Source organism: Armigeres subalbatus, chromosome 3 (assembly GCF_024139115.2).
Source record: "Armigeres subalbatus isolate Guangzhou_Male chromosome 3, GZ_Asu_2, whole genome shotgun sequence".
NCBI classification, from domain to species: Eukaryota; Metazoa; Arthropoda; class Insecta; order Diptera; family Culicidae; genus Armigeres; species Armigeres subalbatus.
This window is the reverse complement of record NC_085141.1, coordinates 300,671,569-300,696,040: the sequence shown is the minus strand read 5'-3', so window position 1 is coordinate 300,696,040 and position 24,472 is coordinate 300,671,569. Positions and strand designations below refer to the sequence as shown.

The 24,472-nt window shown below is 39.8% G+C and overlaps 1 protein-coding gene and 3 long non-coding RNA genes across 7 annotated transcripts in view; 1 reads left to right on the top strand and 3 right to left on the bottom strand.

The window, feature by feature from the left end:
* LOC134224978 (solute carrier family 12 member 7) overlaps positions 1-24,472 on the bottom strand; it is an 848,828-nt gene that overhangs the window by 671,589 nt on the left and 152,767 nt on the right. The window lies entirely within an intron of this gene.
* On the bottom strand, positions 17,303-18,611 carry LOC134220516 (uncharacterized). Its single transcript, XR_009981934.1, has 3 exons — positions 17,949-18,611; positions 17,823-17,892; positions 17,303-17,740 (listed from the first exon to the last, which is right to left on the bottom strand). It is a non-coding gene; the product is annotated as an uncharacterized LOC134220516 (long non-coding RNA).
* On the top strand, positions 18,709-19,483 carry LOC134220517 (uncharacterized). The gene is made up of 3 exons (XR_009981935.1): positions 18,709-19,005; positions 19,063-19,106; positions 19,166-19,483. It is a non-coding gene; the product is annotated as an uncharacterized LOC134220517 (long non-coding RNA).
* Positions 20,874-21,722, bottom strand: LOC134220515 (uncharacterized). Its single transcript, XR_009981933.1, has 3 exons — positions 21,550-21,722; positions 21,424-21,493; positions 20,874-21,340 (listed from the first exon to the last, which is right to left on the bottom strand). It is a non-coding gene; the product is annotated as an uncharacterized LOC134220515 (long non-coding RNA).

The window sequence follows — 24,472 nt, the reverse complement described above, 5'->3', positions numbered from 1 at the left end:
AAACCCGTAGAGGGTTACGGCAAGGTGATGGTCTTTCGTGTCTGCTATTCAACATCGCTTTGGAGGGAGTAATACGAAGGGCAGGGATTGACACGAGTGGTACGATTTTCACGAAGTCCGTCCAGTTATTTGGTTTCGCCGACGACATTGATATCATGGCACGTAACTTTGAGAGGATGGAGGAAGCCTACATCAGACTGAAAAGCGAAGCTAAACGGATTGGACTAGTCATCAACACGTCGAAGACGAAGTACATGATAGGAAGAGGCTCAAGAGAGGTCAATGTGAGCCACCCACCACGAGTTTCTATCGGTGGTGACGAAATCGAGGTGGTAGAAGAATTCGTGTACTTGGGCTCACTGGTGACCGCCGATAACGATACCAGCAGAGAAATTCGGAGACGCATAGTGGCTGGAAATCGTACGTACTTTGGACTCCGCAAGACGCTCCGATCGAATAGAGTTCGCCGGCGTACCAAACTGACTATCTACAAAACGCTTATAAGACCGGTAGTTCTCTACGGACACGAGACCTGGACGATGCTCGTGGAGGACCAACGCGCACTGGGAGTTTTCGAAAGGAAAGTGTTGCGTACCATCTATGGTGGGTTGCAGATGGCGGACGGTACGTGGAGGAGGCGAATGAACCACGAGTTGCATCAGCTGTTGGGAGAACCATCCATGGTTCACACCGCGAAAATCGGAAGACTGCGATGGGCCGGGCACGTAGCCAGAATGTCGGACAGTAATCCGGTGAAAATGGTTCTCGACAACGATCCGACGGGAACAAGAAGGCGAGGTGCACAGCGGGCAAGGTGGATCGATCAGGTGGAGGACGACTTGCGGACCCTCCGCAGACTGCGTGGTTGGCGAAGTGCAGCCATGGACCGAGTTGAATGGAGAAGTCTTTTATGTGCAGCACAGGCCACTCCGGCCTTAGTCTGATGATAAATAAATAATAAATGCAAACAAAATATACTGTTGATATTTTGTAATCAATGCTTATAAGAATAATCTAACCGAATAGTCATTTCGATATCAAATCAGAAATCTCATGATTACAAACATAGAAATCATGTTGATTCAATGGCAGAACAATTTGTTTTCAGTTTGATTTCAGTATAGGCCTTAACAAATAAATAAATTACTAATTTAACGAACTGTGGAATTAAACCCACTTTAACACTTTGAAATCTTTAACAAAACATTTTTAGAATGGCGAAAATGAGCCTATTTTGTTTCCGCCATAGCACCATGCGTCTCCATCTGTTCATATGGAATGAACGTTTTGAAGAATCCTACCGACATCTCAGTGAAGCGCTTGCTCCATTTGAAAACTGTTATGGGGCGATTGTGCAATTCCACGAAAACCAATTTTCCCGAATAGAGCATTCAAGAAGGGGTTATTCTCCATTGAATAAGATTCTACACCTCAAATCGGCTAACTTCAGGGTGGGTAGGTTATGGCGGAGCATACATTCATTTGTCGTTATTCGAAAATGAAGGGCATCTCTTTGTAAATCCACATTTGCCTGGAAGGATACCTAAGAGCATATACATAGCTCTCTCGTTTAAAATACACTCGAGTATCACAAAGAGGATGTTATTCCTGCCTTATTATCCGTTTGTCACAATATCGTAAAAGGGATAGGTCGTGGATTGTGACCCTCCTTTATTTTCGTAACACAAGCGAACCTGGCGGTGGCTGTCCCTTTCTTACGCTTTCGTATACAAAAGAGACGTTCTACACATGTTGATGCTCAATAAAACTTGCATTTCGCTCTGAGTTCCCATGTTTTGTAATATTTCCAATTGGCATAATAATGATTGTCCTGTCAGAAGAAAAATTTAAAAAAAAGCTGTACGAAAAAAAATCATGGACTTCAATGGCATTTGAGCGAGAACGAAGCATTTTCGTGATGCATTACGGAGTAAGATCTACCACACTGTGCTCTAGTTCTTACTATTCTTGTTAATACTTTTGAGTGATAGTCGGAAGAGTATGGAACGACTTTAATTTGCTTTCAGATGACCCATCTTTTGCACCTCTTGAATGGAGTCAATTATAAAAACGTAACTCAATCTTAGGCTGGTTTCGAAGCCTACGATATGAACCTCCAAGCTCCAGAGCGCTGATTAATTAGGAAAGAAGCGGATACGAATTTGGTGTATCTGCTGAACCCTCTGACTGATAAGAGTTCTGTGTAAAGATCTCTTTACAAAAACGAATTCGGAACTCATAAGAAGAAGCAAAAACATGTTTGAGCTTCAGTATCGATGCATGATCAAAATCAAAAATTTAAATGTGTGACCAATCAATCTCGAAATTCTTCCAATCGATCAACATTTAATTGTAGACCAATGATTATAGCATCATAACACATTCTCATACGGTTGTTAAACATATTTTTATACAAACTTATGAGTTAATAGTCACTTCGGGAAGACTTATTCCACTTTGAATTGTACTTTTTACTTTCAATCACAGCATCGAAATACATTTATTAACCACAATGCTGTGCAAATGTACAAAAAGACTTACGTAAATTAATAACTTTTGTATGATGTGTTTGTCACACCAACTGAAGATTTTGAATGTGTCATATAGTTAACTTTTCATAATAAATCATTTCAATTCAAGACCATTTCAATAACTGCTCCAAAATGCGAAACACTTAAGAATCCAATTTTATTGCCATCATAAACACTTCAGCTTTGCCGCATTGCAGAAAATTCAACATACATAGAAGTAACAAGAATATTGTTCAAAGAATGATGAAATTTCGTTTCTCTCACACTTATTGAGATTTCTACCAGGACTGGTTCACCTCAGAATGGTGGGATTGGTACCTTTGACATTACTATTGTTCAACATCATAACATGTATTTGATGTCTTATCTTTACACTTCTTTCACCACTATGCTAGCATACATTCAATTCTCTAAATTAACTAACAATGCAATGTAAAACCATCAGTTAAGCAAATAAATTGTTCACCAAATTTTCAACATTTTAGCATGCAAGTAGCCTGAGCAATAAACCGATTTACAATTTTGAATTTTAAAATTGAAGTTTGGTAGCTTTCACAGTATCATTTCCTCGTTACTCGACAAACAATGTTTTTTTTATTTCAAACTCCGCAATCCATCGGCATCGAAATTCATCAGTAGGCAAATCGATGTTCAACACTATATAATTTTCCACTTATTAACCCGGCTATCACTGCCAGAAATCGAAACCTGTGATCTCTGTTCCTCACTTTGAACGGCGATCACCAACAGCTAACACGCAGCCCCATAGCCATAGTCACTTGTACGGCATCCACTGGTGTAGCACATGCTCGGGTGTTCCTCACGCCACAAGCATCTTTTAGTGTTGTAGAAAATCTATTAAAACTCACTCGTGAAGCACTTTAACCGTAACCATCGATTCCTCCGGAGGACTTTAAATCCACGAAACACGCGCCGCTATCGTCATCGTCATCTTCGTTACGGATACGCAAATCAATCCTTCGATATCGGAACTGGGGAGCGCGCCCGTAAAATACGACGGCGTACACACAACGCAACAGCAACAGGACGAAAAGCAGACTGCTGCTGCCCGGTTCGCCGTCAGGTTCGGTTGCCGCCTTTGACCCAAGCCATCCACCAGCACACACAGTGCCTGTGTTTGTTTCAATGGAAAAATCGTTGGGTTCCGACGAATGTGCGGCTCCGACCCAACCACCTGTACGACGGCGACGACGACTATACCACGGAGCGTCTCCTGGATGGTCGTCATCCTCGTCGTAGTCGGCGCGTCATCGCATCGGTGCTCGTCGGTTCTCTTTTCAGTGTGTAATACCTAAGCCTGAACCAACCGACGACGGATGATGATGAACGAAATGGGTAGACGTATATCCACATTGAGGCATCGAGACACACAGTGGGCTGGTACTGCCGGAATAGGTGTCAAGTGCGATGGGGGTGGTTTTGGGGTGTTCTCGATAACCGGAATGCAGGATCAAGAGGAATGTGAGAAATTGCGATATATTCATGAAAATTTATGGCATCTTAAGTAGGAAGAGGAAACAATTTTGAGTAATTCCATAGAAATGGAAAAAGCTTTTATTTATTTAGCTCGAAAAAAATGTTTCCCCTGTTTGACCAAACGTAATTGGAAACATCAACGATTAGTACACAGTTTGAAGTGGGTGTGCTAACATTTCATCTTTGAACTGTAAAAGAGTCAAAAGATCTTGTCAATTGTCAAACAGTGTAGGCGTTATTGGAAGAAGAATAAATGATATTGAAGCACTGGGGCTATGGTTTGAAAACTAAGTATAATATAGAGTTTAAAGAATATGAACACCAAAAATAGCAATGTTGTCCTCATGTTGCTAGTATGATGAAACGGAATAATCAAATATTAAACACTTATAATCTTATTTTGCGATCCAACTGCCAAATGTTATTATTATTTTCTTTATTAAAGAGGTTTTCGGCCCTGGGCCGGTTCACCTCGTAAAGAACTGCCAAATGTCTTAAAGCAGCTCCAAACACTTGATGAACTTTATGAACTTTATTGATTGATAATGAAATAATAATATCCTAGAAACATGTTTCAACCAACTTAAAGAAATAGTTCTGATTACTTACTCGAAACCTTTGAAGAATTTCATCGAAAAACATGGGATCCGTGTTTGTTTGATCTGTTACTATAAAACATTTACCTGTAAATAGAAAAAAAAAACAAATTCATATAATTTAGATCTTATTACTGTCATGTATATAGATGATGTTATCCGTTGATTGTATATCGATAATTGATGAATCGATGCAGTTTTTCTCAACAAACCAGAAAATATAAAGTTTTACGGTGACCGAGACCCCATCAAACCAATAGTAGGTATACTCACTTTAGGATTGATCTTGAAATTTTAAACGACTTTTATTCTTTTTATTCAATTTATTTCGTTCATGTACTACTACCAGAGAGATCATTTTTTTCTGTTGAGCACAATTGTTTTCCTGAATAAAGAGCACAGTTCTTATGAGGTTAGGGATTTTGATCTTCACCAGGACAAACTAATGTTTGCCTTTCTTTTACCGTTGTTCGTTATCTATTGAGATCGATTTCGACTGTGATCTAGTAACAACACTAGGTGGATTGAGCTTGATTGACTGATCGTAGTTGCTACTCCATTTTGACCAGATCAGCTGTTCTTACACAGAGAACAAACAGATGTTTGCTTGGGACTAGCACACATCTTCAATGTACAAGTACTGATGATCTCATTTGTTAGGTTATACTGGCGCATGTATGTTATACAGAATGCAAGCCAATGTAGGGAAGGGGGAGAAAATGATGATGCAATCACTCACCCACTGCAAGCCGAATATACCTCTGCACTGGCCACGAGTTCATACAGAGTTTATTGGAATTTTTGGGTTATGTTCGAGAGGCAGAGGTCCGTCTTGGTTAACGAGCTGCCAATATGATAGATAAGAGAAAGCAACTGATGGAATTTCTAATTGGATGTAGGAAACGAGGTATTTAGTTCATCTCCAATTCTAGCAGATACTGCTAGACTAGTCAAGTTGAAGGTATGTGAATAGAAATGCAACGGTATGGAAGACCATTTCCTGTTCTAGCGATTTCTAGAACATGAGAAATATACAGAAAGATACAAATTAGGAAAATGGAACGGACCGCTTTTCCCGGTTCTTCCGATATATCGGAATATCGATATTTTTGCTTCGATATCCGATATTTTTGTATCGATATTTTGCTCTTAATACATCGGTCATATCGATATTTTTGCTGTCGATATCGATATATTGAATCAGAACAAAGTATCTAAAAAAGCATTGATTTTTGAGAAAGAAAATACTTCAAAATGGATCTTTAATGTCGTATTTTTAATGGCTAAGATGATTTTTTAGGATAGCGCGGATGGTGTGAGGTGTGCGCGAGTTGCGTTTTGGCAACTCGGCAGTGCACTAAGGCATCGGTTCTCAGCCTGGGGTACATGTACCCCTGGGAGTACCATCGCTGACCAAATTGCTTAATGGCGGATGTGTAAAAATTTTAATAAAAACTTTTTGATAACGTTCTGTTAATTTTTCATTCTAAGGCTTTGTATTGTAGAATTGTAGATAATATGCATGGCGTTCAGTAAATCAATGACTTTTGAATCCTGCTTTTCCCAAGCGGCACATTGTAAAAGAGCTGTGGGACAAAAGATCAAAGGCACAAAACGTCAAATAAACAAATCTTCAATGCAATCTACCTGATCGAGACAAAATGTTGAATAATATGTAAAGAATAGATTACTGAACTACAATCAAGAAGAAAAGACGAAAGCCTCCATTTGAGAGACATAAGGTCTTTTTCAGGAAAGCTCAGTAATTTCGTTGCAAAAAAGTTTGGAAGACTTCTTTTAAGAGACTTGGAAGACTTTTTCAAGAGGCTTTGGAGCCTCCTTTCAGACTCGGCTTGGAAGACTTCTTTTAAGAGACTTGGAAGACTTTTTTCAAGTGGCTTAGGAGCCTCCTTTCAAAAAGCTTGGAAGCCTCTCTTCAAGGGGCTCGGAAGCCTCCTAGGAAGCCTTCTTTCAAGAGGCTTGGAAACTTGAATTTGGGTGCCTTCTTAAAATGCTCAGAAGCCTCCTTTTAAGAGACTTAGAATTCTTCTTTCAAGATGTTTGGACGCCGCCTTTCAAGAGGTTCCGAACCTCCTTTCAAGAAGCTCGTAAACTCATTTTCAAAAGGCTCGCAGCCTACTTTCAAGAGGCTTAGAACTCTTCTTTCAAGAGGCTTAGAAGTCTCCTTTCAAGGCTCGCAGGCCTTCTTTCAAAAAGCTCGGTGGCCTACTTTAAAGAAGCTTGGGAGCCTCTTTTCAAGAGGCTTGGAAGTATCCCCTCAAGAGACTTTGAAACATCTTTTAAAGATGCTCAGATGCCTCCTTTTAAGAAGTTTGGAAGCCATCTTTTAAGAGGCTCGGTAGTCTCTTTTCAAAAGGCTCGGAAGTCGGCTTTCAAGGCTCGGAGAGCTCGGAAGAGCTTCAAAGGCTCAGAAACCATCTTTGAAGAGGTTCGGAAGCCTTGTTTCAAGACGCACGGAAGCCTCTTTTAAGAGACTTGGAAGCTTCCTTTCAAGAGGCTATGAGTTCTTCTTTCAAGAGGCTCGGAAGCCTACTTTCAAAAGGCTCGGAAGCCTTCTTTAAAGAGGCTCGTTAACCTATCTTCAAGAGGCTCGTAAGCCTCATTTCAAAAAGCTCGGAAGCCTACTTTCAAGAGGCTCTCTTTAAGAGGCTTGGGAGTCTCCCTACAAGATACTTGGAAGCCTCCTTTAAAGATGTTTCATTCTTTCGAGTCGCTTGAAAACCTCCTCTCAAATTCACCTACCAGTGATAAATTACCTTTCTAGATATGTTCAAAAATAAAAACAGTGTTAATATAAACTGATACAAAAGCGACAGTTCTTTTGTTTACTCGCTTTTGTCCTTAATTCGCGTGGGAAACGTGAAATTGAAAAATCTCTAGTGGTATCTGATAGGGGCCTATTTCAGAAAAGTAAACATCAATCGATTCAAAACAAAACATTTGATTTTCAACTCCTATTTCACAAATTTATAATATTTTAAGCAGCGAAAGCTTCCAAGAACGTACCATCTACACTGATTACTCACGCATAACATCAGTTGCATCGGAAACTTAGAAATTGATCAAACAAAAGTCTGGCGTGCAATATGGGTAGTTTATAAACTCTTTGCTTGAATCATCTTGTTTACAAAAACATGGGATCAATTATTTTTGGACAGGAAATGTTTCTTTCTATGGACGATGACAATCCGGAAAATTTCTTGTTTTGGTCCTAATTAGAAGGCTGCCTCAAGTAGTTACTTCACTTAAGACCAAGTAGACTGCTTATTCGAATTGTTTCTATTTAGCTTGAAGTTGCACCTGTCCATTTTATCCCCTACCCCACATCTTATGTCGATGCACCCACTTTTCTTCATAATAACAACTATAATTTATTTAAGTTATATCGAGATTTACGTATCTGATGTCAATGCAATCGCTAAATTCAATACAATTGTTATTTTGAATGTTTGAATGTTTTGAAAGTTTGATTAGTGGGGAGGAGACAAAAGATAATGAAGCATGCGCAATGCTATGTAGTGATTTTAATAAGCAGCAGATGCCCCAAACTAACATTATTATCTGAGGGTTACAAAATTGTAATACAAAGTTTTTTTATTCGGCTCCGTAACGCCCGACAGCATTTGAGCCTACCAAATGCACGAATGAATAACAAGAAACAGAGTAGGTTACTATTGTATTCAATCATGTCTATGGGTCAAATGCCTCGAAAACCAGAAAAAGTTATCTGCGGAAATTCCTACTGTTGAAAACTATGGCGGAAAGTATGAAAACAACCTATTTTGAAGTTACTCGCAAATGCGTTTGCGGATGAGTGCGATTGGTCTTTAACCTGTAATAGATAGATGAAAGCCTATATTTTTATGTGCATACAATCTCGTAGCGGAATACGAAGGAATACTTCTACTTTTTTAATAATGAAGTTTGTTAAAAAAATGTCAAAAACTCCATGTTACTTATGTTTATGAAAAATATCTTAATGTTAAATATAACTTATTTCATCTCATGGAGATATATATAAAACTTCATTTAATCATCGTACAATGTTCTGTGAAATTGTTCTGTAACATACCAACTGCCCTTTTTGCAATTCTGAGCCCAATCGAGCAATCAGAAACAATGTCCAGATCGAATGAGTGACGGAGGTGCCTTTTCCTATATATTTCGGCTGAAATCTCCGTATAAACTTAAAATAAAATGCACCAGCTTATGCAACTACCGATTTTTTCACCCAAAGACACAATTCTGAGGGGTGCCCCATGGATTTCGACAATTTTTTTTTCCTGGGCCAATTTACTCGACACTTTGCATTAACGTGCCGTTGTGTCATGCTGTCATGCTGCTGTTCCTCGAATCCGTACGCGAATTCAGTTATATATTTGATGTGTGTTTATGATAAATTGGATAAATTAACTTTAGAAATTAGGAAGAGTTTTTTTTTTGAAGTGAGAATCGTAGGAAATAAATAGAATTTCCTTAAAATATTTCTATGGGTTTTCTGATGAAAATTTTGATTTTTTTTTTGCGGAAGTTTTGGAGAATGTCTGTTAAATTCGAAGAGAATTTTCTGCCGAAATTCAAGGGAATTTCATGTGAAACAAACAAAATTTGTCGTGAAAGTTTAAAAGAATTTCCTTTTTTGGTGGATTGGATTTTCACGAGAAAATTCTGAATTCCCTTTGAAAATAAAATAAATGAAAAAAGCTACCGTGGAAATTCTGAAGAGAGAATTATCTGTTGTTAAGAATCAGAATATCACGAGGTGAAAAACAAAAAAAGCCTGTCGGTGGAATTTCAGCAAATTTCTCAAAACTTAAGTTGATTTTATCGAGCGAACGAAAAATAGTGAGGTCAGTATTATGCCAGAAGCACCGCCGCTACCGGTTAAAACTACGATGAACGCCGCCGCCGATGATTGTTGGACTGGCACACTCTAGAAGCAGATCAGATTGAGTAGGGGAAGTTTGCCGGTTTTTGCCAATTTTTGTTTTGCCGGTTTTGCATATTTTTCAAAAACTATCGATCAGTTTCTACAGCGAAGAACATAAAAGATATATCTCCTGTTAAAGCTAATAAAACCCTCAAAAATTGCTTTATTTTTGAAGCTATACGAGAAAATGGCCAAATTAGAGACATGGCCAACAGGTTATTTTTAACTAGTTGTCTCGTCGAACTTCGTTTCGCCAAAGATTGATTATAAACTGTACATAAAATTTGTGTTTCATTTGTATGGGAACCCTGCCCTTCTAGAGCGAGGAGGGGTCACGAACCACCATAACAACATTTCTTGTATTCTAAACTCTACATGCCAAATTCGGTTCCATTTGCTTGATTAGTTCTCTAGTTATGCATAAATTTGTGTTTCATTTGTATTGTAGCCCCCTTTCTAATGCGGGGAGGTGTCTCAAACCATCTTAAGAACCTTCCACAGTCCCAAAACCTACAGCATACAAATTTTCACACCGATCGGTTCAGTATTTTCCGAGTGTATAAGGTTCAGACAGACAAAAATTCATTTTTATGTATATTTTATATAGATTTTTATGCATTGTATATAGATTTAGGGGAAGGAGGGGCAATATGCCCTAGCTAAGCATAGACTGCTTTTATGTTTTAGCTATAACGATTTTCATGGGTGTTTCTACCTCACACAACAGTTAAACAATATAGCTAGCTGATGCCATATGAAAATTTGAAAAAATCTCAATCATATTGATAATATTCACATTTCAAGAAAGTGGTGATATTTCGTTGCCGGAAAACTCATGAGGCAAAACGCCTTTTAGCAGGCAGCTCTTAGAGAACAACGTACCATGCGTCGGCACATCAGCATTCTGGTATGAACAGTGCGTGGAGACGCGAGTACATTGTAGGATAGTTCCACTAGGGCGTTTTGCCTCGCCGAAATGTTAGATGTTTCATCAAAATGTGGAAAATTTCAGTTTTCCTACATTCCTATCTATTATTTTGACACTTTTTTCGCCTAACCTACATAATTTCACGTCTAGTTTTATTAAGGCTATCTCAAACATGGTAAATGTAAGTGAATACCCGAAAGTCGTTTTGCCCCGGGGGGGCGTTTTGGGGCCTCTTCTCCTACACAAAAAATCTTCGAAATTTCCATAGGCAATTCTAAGAAGTTTTCTCAAGACATTCTTCGGAATTTGCACGGAAAATTCTACAGAATTCAAAATGTTGAGTTTGACTAAAAATCTGGTAAACGAAACATGGTTCAAAATTTCAATAGAAAATTCCTTAAAATTTGAACGCTTTTTTTATTAAATTCATAAAGAAAATTTTTCAAAATTGCAACGGGGAATTTTTCGGAAATTTAACTTCAACATCGGAATTTCTACGTGAAACACGGGAAACTTTTCGGTATTGGAACGTGATTTTTACCACTGAGTTTTCATTGTCCATAAGAAATTCTTTTACAATTCCACTTTAAGCCGAAAGTCGTCGAGCCGAAATAAACGTTCGGGCGAAACGGTTATTAAATCGAAAACGGTTTGGTTGAAAATTTCATTTGGCAAAAGCGTTTGCCCTAACAGGTCATTTGACCGAATAAGTCATCTGGCCGAATATCCCGTTCGACTGAAATGGTTGTTTGACAGAAATGGTCATTTGTCCAAATGAGTCATACGGCCGGAAATGTCATTTGCTGAACGGGTGTTATGGTCAAAAATGTCGACCCGACCCGCGACCATTTCGGCCGATGGACCATTTCGGCAAACGGTATTTTCGGTCAAGTGACCTATTTATTTAAACGACTTTTTCGACCAAATGACCAATTCGACCAAACGATGTTTTCGGCCGTATGTTCATTTTTTTAATTGGAATGAACATTTCGGCTAAGCGACAGTTTCAGCCAGATAGATTGCATTCGAATGATAAATTCAGCCAAACACCTTTCGACCATGTGGCCTCCACCCAATCGTCCCTTCCCGTCGTTTGACCGAAAGTCATTTGGCGGAAAGCCATTTGTTCGAATGCCACTTGGCCGATAGCATGTTAAGCCGGAAGTCATCTAGCCGAGGTCCATTTACCCGAAACTTTTATTAGACATTCATCCAAACTAGTATTTTGGCCAGAAAAGTTGTTTGCCCTTACAAGTCATTTAACTGAAAATGCTGTTTAGCCGGAATGGTCGTTTGGCTGAAAATGCCATTTGGTACAGAGAGTATTTTGGCAGGAAGAGCCATTTGGCCCGAAAATGTCTTTTCTGCCAAACAACCTGTCGGCCGAATGGCATTTTTGGCCAAATGACCTTTCCGATTAAACGATGTTTTCGTCACAATTACCAGTTCAGCCTAACGGCACTTTCGGTTGAATGTTCATTTCCACCAAATGGCCCTTTCTGCCAAACAGCTAACCTTCTACTTTATAGATAAACGTGAAAACCGCTACAAAACAAGACCACTTTGGTTTACTTTGCGGAAAAAGCCATCAGAATCCTAACCAACATTGGATGCTTGATATTCCCAATCGCCACACGGGCTTTACTGTGGTGAGTATATCAATCGGAAAACTCCACAGTAACTTCATAAAATATTTAGAATTTCTTCGGAAAATTCTGTGGACTTCTACAAATTTGAATCAGCGTGGAAAATTATATTTCAGCGGCTTGACAAATTTTGAAAGACTGAACGCCGATGCAAAAATGTCGGCGGCGGCGGAGTGGCAAAAACTGTTGGCGCCACACCTCTATTGGTGATATCGATACTTTGATTCGATTATCGTATCGATGAAATGACCATTAGATGAGACTACGTAGCCGTGTTACTCATAATTTATGCTATGACTAATGACGCACGACTTACGCACCCAATCCATAATCCCGTGGCGCCATGTAACATATGTGGCCGATCTTTGGATTTAATGCTAAGTTGTAAATCCATAACAAGGGTTTGCAGAAATCCGTTGTCTTTGTACGAACAAAATATCACAAGTAAGTCGAAAAGCCGCTTGGTGCGGTTTGGCTGAACCCCGACCAATTGATAATTTGGATATGTGATTGCATGAAAGTGTTGCTTTTCCACAAATATTTAAAAATTGCCTCCGAACATTTAATAAAACCTCTCCCAAAACAAAACAAAAAACGGCAAAACATCGAAAATCTCGGGATTGTCGCTGAAAAATGCAAAAAAAAAAGCGTCAAAAGAGAATAGCGATAATTCTTTGTCCTCATCTGCAGAGGATAAAGACAATGTTGCGTTTCATTTTATCTGCAACACATATGGTGAGGCAATTGTTGTGAACTTTTCAACAAATCATGTTGAAAGATGGCTATGTTTATGTCTAAACATTGATAATTGATACATTTTTAATCAAAAACAAAATTGAAAACCCACTAATTTTCTTAACGCTCGGCAAGCGATCATTGTCCTATTCTGTTGCAGTTTGGGACAAACGATTGTTGCGAGTTAAGTTTGTCCCAACATTTACAAAAGAGGACAATTCAATGTTGTTGTCGTTGCCAAAGTGGTAGTTTTACATTCACTGAGCAATATTAATTATATTGCCCGAATACAGCCCACAGTTCTTGCTGATTCTGTTTCAAACTTGCAAACGAGCCGTATTTTGCTGGAGCTGTGTTCGCTGTTATTTACCCCACCATCATCTATTTATCATCCGTTCTCAGCTGATTCTCAGCTGTTTCGGTTCGTACTAGCTCAATAGTATCGGCTTATCACTGCCAGTTTCCTACCTTCCTGCCGAAACGCCATCACCTCTATTGATGAAACCTCTCAACAGGACTACTCTACTCCATGGATAAAAATGGAACAGTGTAGTTTTACGCCCAACCACTCATTTTTCATATAATATCGACATCCATCATCGGAGGCGTACGACAGGATTTATTGCGTTTTCTTCCAACTTTTATTTTCGTCCATTTCTCCCGGAAAGTTATGGTTTGTTAATCCATCTTTGCTCGGCTTTCACTTTCACGTCATTGCCTACAACTTCCACGAATTGGTAGCATCAGGAACGGGGTGCCGGCTCAATCTCTGCACACTACCACTCTTCCCTCCCAATTAGCGCACTTCATCCATACCTTCATCCATCAGTAAACACGAAGAAGACGGACGAGAGGCTCGCGGAGATAGACTTTTAAATCATCGCTGCTGTGACCGGTGTCGAACTGGGCGGCCAGTAGTGTCGTCCCGGTATGGTCCGTCCTTCCATTCAGCACTATCCAAAAAAAAACCGGATGGCTATGAAATGGTTGTGTAATCGTATCCGGTTGAATGTCCGGTTTGTGCTTTAATGGTTTTGCACGATTTGCAACAAACGATTGAAACCCAACCAGACGAGTGGTGGTAGGCAACAGTAGATTGGAACTGTTGATAGTGATAATCATTTCGGTTATCAGATAACTGTTGGGTTATGGGTAGCACATAAAGAATCTTTGATCATTCTTTTTTAATTGAGTTATTTCGTGCTTTCAGTTTTCATTAAAAAAAATCATTTCGTTTACTAGTCAAGCTGCTTTGTATTTAGACGGGCATTTGCACAATCAAGTCAGCAAAAAAAGATGGTAATGCTAAATTTTTCAATTGAAATCATTTTTTTCACATTTTTATTTCATCAAAAATCGCTGGCTGATATCATCTGAAAATTATTGAAAATCGCAATAATATTGATAACATCCGTGTTCCAGTTGCTGGAAGACTCATGGAGGAAAAACACCTTTTAGCTGACAAATCTTAGAAAGCAACATTGCACGCGTCTTTGGATATTCTCTTCTTCTAATGGACAATGCGTGGGGGCGTATGGAGACGCGTGATACATTGTACGACAGTACCCAGACCGAGTTGGCTTGTCTGACTTACAAAACATGGAAATGCAATAAAACCTTATTTCCCTTCGAGATACTTTAACAATTTTAACCAGCCTGATTTATGGCGTTCCCTACTGTTGCTGCCCGCGAGGGACTTGAATTGAAAAAGATATTCAACGCACATTTCCATCAGATTGTTTGTTAAGCTCGTAATCACATTGCCCACCGCACCGATATCGGGTGAATTTGTAGAGGGGTGATTTATATATAGCGCTTTCTGTTGGAGAATCGTAACGGCCTTTGACCTACACTTTGAGCACTATGAGCTTTGCAACTCGAGCAATTGTCCAAAAATGTGATCTCTAGAGTAAAGTATTTCTTGTCAATCAACAAATCTGTGTTGCACAAATGTACTATCGTATTAAAAGATATCGTTAAGATTAATAACTGATATTTTATCAATACCACCTTTGTCTAATGACCGGATCCAGTATAATCCGCAACCTTGAAACTTCATTCTGTTGAACAATTGTTGCTTTATTCAATGAACCTATACAACAAAAACTATAGTATCTAAACAACTCACCCGAACATCGTAGAAGTGTAGCGAGCGCCTAATTCCTTCCTTTGCACGCTCATTCGCAATATCTCCCCGCTCGTTGCAATTTTTTCCGCATTATGCCACTTGGCTTCCTCAACCCAGACCGGGCCCCATGGACGCTCAACGGAAACATCTCCATCATCGATAGTTTCCGTACGTCACAGACTTGAGTAGGTAACCTATAAATAACTAACACAAACAAACGCAGCGAACGAGTCTTAGCTTTTTTATGTTTATTACACACAGAACTATAATCGTATCGCATCGCACGCTCCGTCGTCGTGTGTACGGATATAAGGAGCAACAGAAGTAGCAACTCCTCTACAAAACTAACCACTTCCCGTGGCAGCACTATTCAATTTACCAAGTTGCAGTAGTTTCCAATTGCGCTAACAACTGATCATCTACTTTAGCTGGCAGAACGTGGAATCGTTCTTTGTTTATTTTTGTTTAGAAGTCTCATAGATACATAAAGGATTTTCGCAGTTATTACTTAAAAGCTTTTCCATGATGATCGTAAATAAGTACTTGGCTTGACCCCCCAATCGCCCGATAGCTGAATAGCGCCAAGAATTGCTCCCCCATCTGCCGTAATCTCCAGATTTTCTCTAAACATAAAATCAGAAATGTTCTTCATAAATCAATCGAGTGAATCGGATCGAAATATATTTTAGAAAAAAACTTAAAGGTGCAGCCCAATCGGGTTGTACGCAAAGGTGACGTTGAACTACGTAGTTGTATGTAATGTACAGGTTTTCGACTTTTCTGTTCGATGAGACCAAAGCAAGCGTGTTTCAAGTCCAGGGTGAATCTGTTTTCGCTGTTTATCCTGCTCTCCTGAGATTGAGTGAGATTTTAGACTAACATTCAAAAAGGATGATAAAAATATTTTTTTCAAATAAACGAGGATGAATAACACTCTCAAGCGATCACATATCCAAATTATCAATTAATAAAAGATATCGCCGATAACAACTCGCCTACTTTTCACACCTGCGAAGTTATCAAATGATAATTCCAAAGATCTGGCTTATAGTGTACCGCTGCGTTGCCTTGGCCGCTGCTTGACAGTTTGAGAGTTTATTGATAATAATTATCATTCCTTCACGTGAGGAGTCGGACTTCGCATTTACTCCAGCAGACACCAAGAGCCGAAGAAAGATTACCAGAACGCATTTACTGCAGCAACGAAAAGATTCCGAGCCTCTCTACTGGCATCAATAGACGTAAATAGACTAAATATTATCATACGTAGACTAAATATTATCATACGTATATATTGTAATACACTGGAGTAATTTTTTATGCGGATGATATGGGCCACGTGAACTAAAGCAAAGTTAAACCCGCGTAAATTCCAAAGTATGTCTGAATGAACCGCAGAAATCCCAAAATTCGAGTGAAAAAAATCGCATAAAAGCGATTCGCGTAAAAACAACCGCGTAAAAACCTTCAGTGTACATCGGGAATGAAGCGTTGACTCTTCCTTGATCGAATGGTCCAAGAAAATTGAAAATCCATCGGGAAATGGCTGAGATATTAACGATCAAAGTCTATCATATTTTCGTGACGTTTTTCGATTTTTTGCAATTTTAAAGTGTACCCCAATATAGAAAAGACAGACGTAGTTCTACGTCAAAAAGTTTGTCATTGTACGCCACAAATCAGCTACGCGTCTCTTCAATATTGTTTTATTCAGAGGTACGGAATAACACACAATTACATTGCTGGCACAGTAGATCGTTTGATTGAATCGGGAATCAAAAACTCATGTGTACGAGTGTAAGGTTGGGGAGTAATGTTCCTTAGTTAAGCAAATAGGATATGTGTACATAATGCAACACTGATATGGACATGCGAATATCATCTTTGAAACCCCCCTAGCTCGGGTACCTTAAGGTTAAGGATCTACAGGGTCGTTATCGTTATTACCAAACTCACTATCCGTCTTTCTGTCAGCTGGTGTCACAAACGTGAACAGGAACCGATGGTAGAATCCTAGACAAACTGACGTGGAACATGTTAAGCGGAACACGGCGAATTAGCATGCATATTAAAGGGGGGGGGGGGGGTACTTAGAGAAACCTTCCATTCGACGGACTACCGGAACGACGAGGCTTGAATGCTCCTTTCAAGCACGGGAAAAACGAAACAAACGAAAACATTGTGGAAACGATAAGATACAGGGCTGATTCCAAAATAATGATCACAGAGGTTTTCCTTAATTACTAAGTACAATATTTATTTGTGTGACGTCACATGTATGGTTAGGGTACTTGCGCATAATTTGTATCGTTGCTGATGTTCGGGGTAGTTTTCAATTTGGCCGAGGAGTGGTACACTGGCTTTGGACGAGGAACGTTTCGAGGAACTGGGATTCGTCCGGGATTCGAAGGACGATTGAAATCTCCAGACGGTTCCGGAAACGGGATGCCGTTCATGCCAACGGATCGGGCTGGAAAATGATGGAAATATGGCGTCGCCGAGGCTTTGGTCGACGTCCAGAAAGTGGCTACTCTAATCCCACAAAATGGTGGACCACCGACGGTTCCGGAAAGCATTCCAAACCTGCTGCAAGGATACCGACCTTGCGCGTTTCTTCCGCTGTTCCCCTGGCCACGACGCGCTTCACTCCAAGGTCTTGATTTCGCCGTAGGTTGGCCACTTGTCGAGCTTTACTGCCGAGTAGAAGAAAAAGGCCCACTTCTTGGGCCTAAGCACACTATTAAACCCCTGTGTCTGTCGTTATGGCCTTTACACTTTTTAACACTTTTCTTTTATAATTGCGCATTTACCTTTTTCTTACAAGTTTCTCTGTTTAGTTTTAGTTTCACTTTTCAGATGCAGTATAGTAGGAACCTTTAGCTTTTAACAAATAATTAACATTAGGATAGGTTTTGATAATTACTAACACTACTAACCGTTTCAGTTTTTACAGATTAACACTAGTTTTAAGTTACTAACAAACTAGCTGTACAGGTGCTGAACCTATTTTAAGAAAATAACACTGAATTATACCATTTCCACAAAAACGAGGTATCACAATCTAACCTCAAAATCTTGGAGTATTCTACACACGCGCCCACTACTAATCGGTCCAGGATCACAAGCGAAAAGGAGAGCGTTTCCACATCAGAACCCTTCTTTTATAGGTAAATGCTGTTGCATTAAAAAAAACATTATGTGTGGACAATATTCGCGGCTAATGCACCCTATTCATCATCTCACATGCGCTCCATCTGTTTGTGGACGAGAAAGGGCCAAGTAAAGATTTGTCCCTTCCGTTCAAACTGGTCTACATATGTGTCAACCGCTGACAGTGACATTTTAGTATGAGATTACGGCACTCAATTGCTGAGAAATGTGAGAAATATATTTCTCACTGATTTCATTATGTTTGCAATAGGGGTGTTTTAGGATTATTTTTAGGGATTTTGTTTATTTTTTATACTTGTGGTGGAGCTACAAGCTTCTAATGGAACCTAACGGTTACAATGCCCCATCGTTCCACTTTCAAAATGAAGCATTTTCATTTTGAATGAGTTAATTGGTTATCTAAATAATGACTTCTTCTCCAATCAATTTTATGATCGGAGCAAATCTTTAGATTTTGTAAAATCTCTGTGCGAGAGTACTCTATAAATCTTCCTCACTCAGAAGAAGCAACGGTACTCACAAAAGTTGATCACCAACACACACAGGTGTTGTAAAACTGTCAAAATGACCTCAATGTTTTTGTTTACATCCGCGACGAGTCCGATAGTTCGCGAGGCTCCGAACTTTTTTCGCGTTTTTCCGCGGTTTCGCGCTTTATTCGGCTTTGGAAATGCCTTCCGTAAAACGAGCTTCCCGGCGCTTTCACGTACCCGCGATTCCGCTTTCATTCGCCGGTCGATATGCCATTTTATGTTGTGGAATCTGCGAGGGAATTGTACGCTGGGAAAGAGAATTGTTCGACGAAGAATATTTCATTGCACGGTAAGATCAGTTCACGTAAACAAACAATGGGTTTTAACTTTAAATTTTCACTTTTAGAATGGAATTTTCTTAATGGATGGTCCGGACCAATGGTATGAATGGTGAGTATTTAATAATCTACTGCGACCACTTTGAAGATTTTCATCGATGATTTTTTTAGGATTTGGGCTTCGTTCTGCCCTTTTGCAACGACGATGGGATAATTATTATCGCCAGTTCGCCTCGAAGACCGCAACTAACGCTTCCTACTGACGCTGTACGAATCATCTTTAAACTTTGGCGGACGGGCCGCTAGTGTACCCTCAGGACCTCTTCGAGACCTGAGCAAAAATATCATTATGATGTACCCTCAGGCTCTCTGAGACTAGAGCAAAATTTGTGTCTGATGTATTTTCACGACCTCTTATTGAGACCTGAACAAAATAGTTTCTCTCTGTTTCCAGGAGCAAATTGACTAATCAATAAATGTATATGTCTTTAAACCGTCTAAGACGAATTAAGTACTGTCCATTTAATTCCACTAGTTAATTTTCGTAATCTTTGCAGATACGTATTTCGACCACAACTGTGTGGTCGTCTTCAGTGTCTTGTACTTGACTCGACTTGTCGAGTCGAGTCAAGTACAAGACACTGAAGACGACCACACAGTTGTGGTCGAAATACGTATCTGCAAAGATTACGAAAATTAACTAGTGGAATTAAATGGACAGTACTTAATTCGTCTTAGACGGTTTAATACATTCCACTAAAAGAGCTTAATATATTTTTCTGTATATGTCTTTGTTTGTTTTATTTTGAAGCCGACCTTTATCGTTGGCGATTGTCGTAATTGGGATGATTGCAGTGCGCTCGCGGATACTTAGATCATGAATGGAGCTAATGTTTTAACGGACCGGTAAATTGGATTTGTCTTAATTGATGATTACGCGGCGAATAGTTGATTCAACGGTTATGTACTATTTGACTTCCCGTCTCTCGAGGACGGAGAGCCATGACGAACCAGAAATTGTTCATCAAGCGGATGTTTACGATTCCATTTATCCGATATCTATCTACTTCGATCGCAAATCGTTACGAAGATTTCCGATCCAGCAGAACAGGATCTGCTATACTCGAGATTTGCTTTCGCGCGACGGTTTTTAAAATTTGTTGATTCGCGCGACTACCAAAAACCTTTTAGGAGCCGGATTATTCTTCGCGATTCCGATCGAATTTTAAAATCCTAAATTTATTATTCTAAATATTCGATTCAAGTAACATGCCTTACGAACTATCAAATAATGTACATGCAAAAAATAATTTAATTTAATTGTCAATTGAAAAATCCTAGTTAGCTTCCTAGAAGTCTTGATGTTCAAATCTGCTTCCGAGAAGACTGTGCAATTTACAAAGCATTCAAGGTCGGAGAACGGACATGTCCTTAAAACAGGGACCTGTTTTCCGCCCCCTCCCTGGGAAGTTGGAACGAATGAGTATTGTATTTTAGTTGGGCGCCATTTTGAAACCCCCCTAGCTCGGGTACCTTAAGGTTAAGGATCTACAGGGTCGTTATCGTTATTACCAAACTCACTATCCGTCTTTCTGTCAGCTGGTGTCACAAACGTGAACAGGAACCGATGGTAGAATCCTAGACAAACTGACGTGGAACATGTTAAGCGGAACACGGCGAATTAGCATGCATATTAAAAGGTGGTACTTAGAGAAACCTTCCATTCGAAGGACCACCGGAACGATGAGGCTCTTGAATGCTCCTTTCAAGCACGAGAAAACGAAACAACAAGAAGACATTATGGAAACGATAATGTACAGGGCTGATTCCAAAATAATGATCACAGAGGTTTTCCTTAATTACTAAGTACAATATTTATTTGTGTGACGTCACATGTTTGGTTAGGGTACTTGCGCATAATTTGTATCGTTGCTGATGTTCGGGGTAGTTTTCAATTTGGCCGAGGAGTGGTACACTGGCTTTGGACGAGGAACGTTTCGAGGAACTGGGATTCGTCCGGGATTCGAAGGACGATTGAAATCTCCAGACGGTTCCGGAAACGGGATGCCGTTCATGCCACCGGATCGGGCTGGAAAATGATGGAAACATGGCGTCGCCGAGGCTTTGGTCGACGTCCAGAAAGTGGCTACTCTAATCCCACAAAATGGTGGACCACCGACGGTTCCGGAAAGCATTCCAAACCTGCTGCAAGGATACCGACCTTGCGCGTTTCTTCCGCTGTTCCCCTGGCCACGACGCGCTTCACTCCAAGGTCTTGATTTCGCCGTAGGTTGGCCACTTGTCGAGCTTTACTGCCGAGTAGAAGAAAAAGGCCCACTTCTTGGGCTTAAGCACACTATTAAATCCCTGTGTCTGTCGTTATGGCCTTTGCACTTTTTAACACTTTTCTTTTATAATTGCGCATTTACCTTTTTCTTACAAGTTTCTCTGTTTAGTTTTAGTTTCACTTTTCAGATGCAGTATAGTAGGAACCTTTAGCTTTTAACAAATAATTAACATTAGGATAGGTTTTGATAATTACTAACACTACTAACCGTTTCAGTTTTTACAGATTAACACTAGTTTTAAGTTACTAACAAACTAGCTGTACAGGTGCTGAACCTATTTTAAGAAAATAACACTGAATTATACCATTTCCACAAAAACGAGGTATCACAATCTAACCTCAAAATCTTGGAGTATTCTACACGCGCGCACTACTAATCGGTCCAGGATCACAAGCGAAAAGAGAGCGTTTCCACATCAGAACCCTTCTTTTATAGGTAAATGCTGTTGCATTAAAAAAAACCCAGATTAATCCACCTAGCGTTGGTGGTGCCTTTCTCGCATTTAGTTGAGACACCAACCTTATATGGACTATATATGGTCCGATGTACCATTTTCTTCATAACTTTCAAACGCAATAACCGATCGTTATAAAATTCAATAGTGACCAACAAGGCTTTGTACCCTGTGGAATGAAACTTGTTGCGAGAAAATCGGTTAAGGATTACTATACGAAAAGTAGTCTAATGTTTTTTATATCTTTTGTGCACACACATACACACACACATACACACATACATACACACGGACAGACAGACATGTGCTCAGCTCGTCGAGCTGAGTCGATTGGTATATAATACTATGGGTCTAAGAGGCTTCTATAAAAAGTTCGTTTTCGGAGTGAAATGATAGCCTTTCGGTACAACTTAGTTGTACGAGAAAGGCAAAACATTATGTGTGGACAATATTCGCGGCTAATGCACCCTATTCATCATCTCACATGCGCTCCATCTGTTTGTGGACGAGAAAGGGCCAAGTAAAGATTTGTCCCTTCCGTTCAAACTGGTCTACATATGTGTCAACCGCTGACAGTGACATTTTAGTATGAGATTACGGCACTCAATTGCTGAGAAATGTGAGAAATATATTTCTCACTGATTTCATTATGTTTGCAATAGGGGTGTTTTAGGATTATTTTTAGGGATTTTGTTTATTTTTTATACTTGTGGTGGAGCTACAAGCTTCTAATGGAACCTAACGGTTACATCTTCCAAACTTACACTTAGGCGTTCATTTTCATGATGTAATTAGAGACAAAAGTACAGATTTGATAGCTCCGTTAGGATACGGCAAGCATGAAGACTTTGGTATAGAAGTGGATTAGCTAAATTTGTAAACTGTTTCATGCAACAGTTTACAAATTTAGCTAATGATCTCATCCCAAAACTGCAAAAAATCTCAATAATATTGATAATGACTATTTACATTTCATAAAAGTGGTAATGTTCTGTGGCTATTAAGGTTCCCCCAAACACACGCGATAATCGCGACGCGACTCTATCGCTTGGTGACTGCGATTCTATAGCCGTTGGTATGGTAGCATAAATGGAACATTGCCGATAGATCAGCGTCGCGGTGTTTATACGCTTAGGTCTGGGGAAGCCTTTAGGGAACATAGCGTCACGCATCGGCAAACCTCTTTCTGGTATGGAAAGTACGTGGAGATATGGAGACTAGGGTGGTTCAAAAAATCGATTTTGCTCCACAGTGCTCATGCTCTGATTCTTTACCATGTTCTGAGTGTCCTCTGAAAATTTGAACTACCCTAATGGAGACGCCTGGTAGATTGTTAGACATCGCTACTAGGACTTGCTAGGCCGACAACATCCTGATTGCGGTTGTCACCAAAACGCACCTGAATCCTGGTGCTGTCAGCGCCATCCGCGATGGGCATGCAATGGAGTATGGTCATGGATTCCCAGCCGCTTCACCAAACTCTCCCTCCTTAGCCGTGCGGTAAAACGCGCAGCTACAAAGCAAGACCATGCTGAGGGTGGCTGGGTTTGATTCCCGGTGCCGGTCTAGACAATTTTCGGATTGGAAATTGTCTCGACTTCCCTGGGCATAAAAGTATCATCGTGCTAGCCTCATGATATACGAATGCAAAAATGGTAACCTGGTTTAGAAATCTCGCAGTTAATAACTGTGGAAGTGCTTAGTGAACACTAAGCTGCGAGGCGGCTCTGTCCCAGTGGATGTAATGCCAATAAGAAGAAGAAGAAGACCAAACTCTCGTCAGTCGCCGGAAGCGCAGTCCGTACGATGGCGTTTTGGGGAACGCGTCTCGCCGACACAGCTGCTTGATGACGACTGACAAATCTGTTCTTATCCTTATCTTTCCTCCATCGTACCTTGATCGTATTCACCAGATGGACAAATGGACACAATGGACTCACGATGAAATGAACTGGCAACGACAACAATAATGAATTATGGATATCTAAAAATAGATTTTGTGTGATTCTGTACAGCAGAATACCACAGTAGATCACGGCACAGTAGCGGTAAGAATCACAGAATGCCTGGCAAATAAATATATGAATAAAAATATGTATGCAAAGGCCTTCACCGCCTTCCTCTCCCACTTCAAGGCAGTCAAAACCGGGTGTAGAGTTGACATCTTCTCTATATAATAAAAATGAAATGGTCTGTGTTCGTATCCGTATAACTCAGAAACGGCTGGATGGATTTTCTTCATTTCTTCAGCAGATATGTTCGATATCGTTTCCGACGGGTTTAGGGGAACGGTACCAATAGTGGAGGTATTAGTAGATCCACAAAAGAAAATATTATTTAAAAATTGATAATTATGGAAAATTTACAGCTTTAATATCTTAGCCAATAAATAAACTAATAAATTTGCTAACAAAAATGAGATAGATGTCATTTAACATCAACAATTACCAAATATTGCTTGCACCACTATGGGTACACTGTTCCTTTAGTGGCGGTAAAAATTAATTTTGGTTCCCATAGTGGTGCTATCCATTGGTTTCTTATGAGACTCGCCACTATTGGTACAGTTGCACCACTATAGGTGCAAGGGAGTCAATTTTGTTAAGGAAAATCATTGTTTTCAATAGTTTTTCAAGCGAAATCTTAAGATAAGTTGCATTTAACAGGATGTTTAAA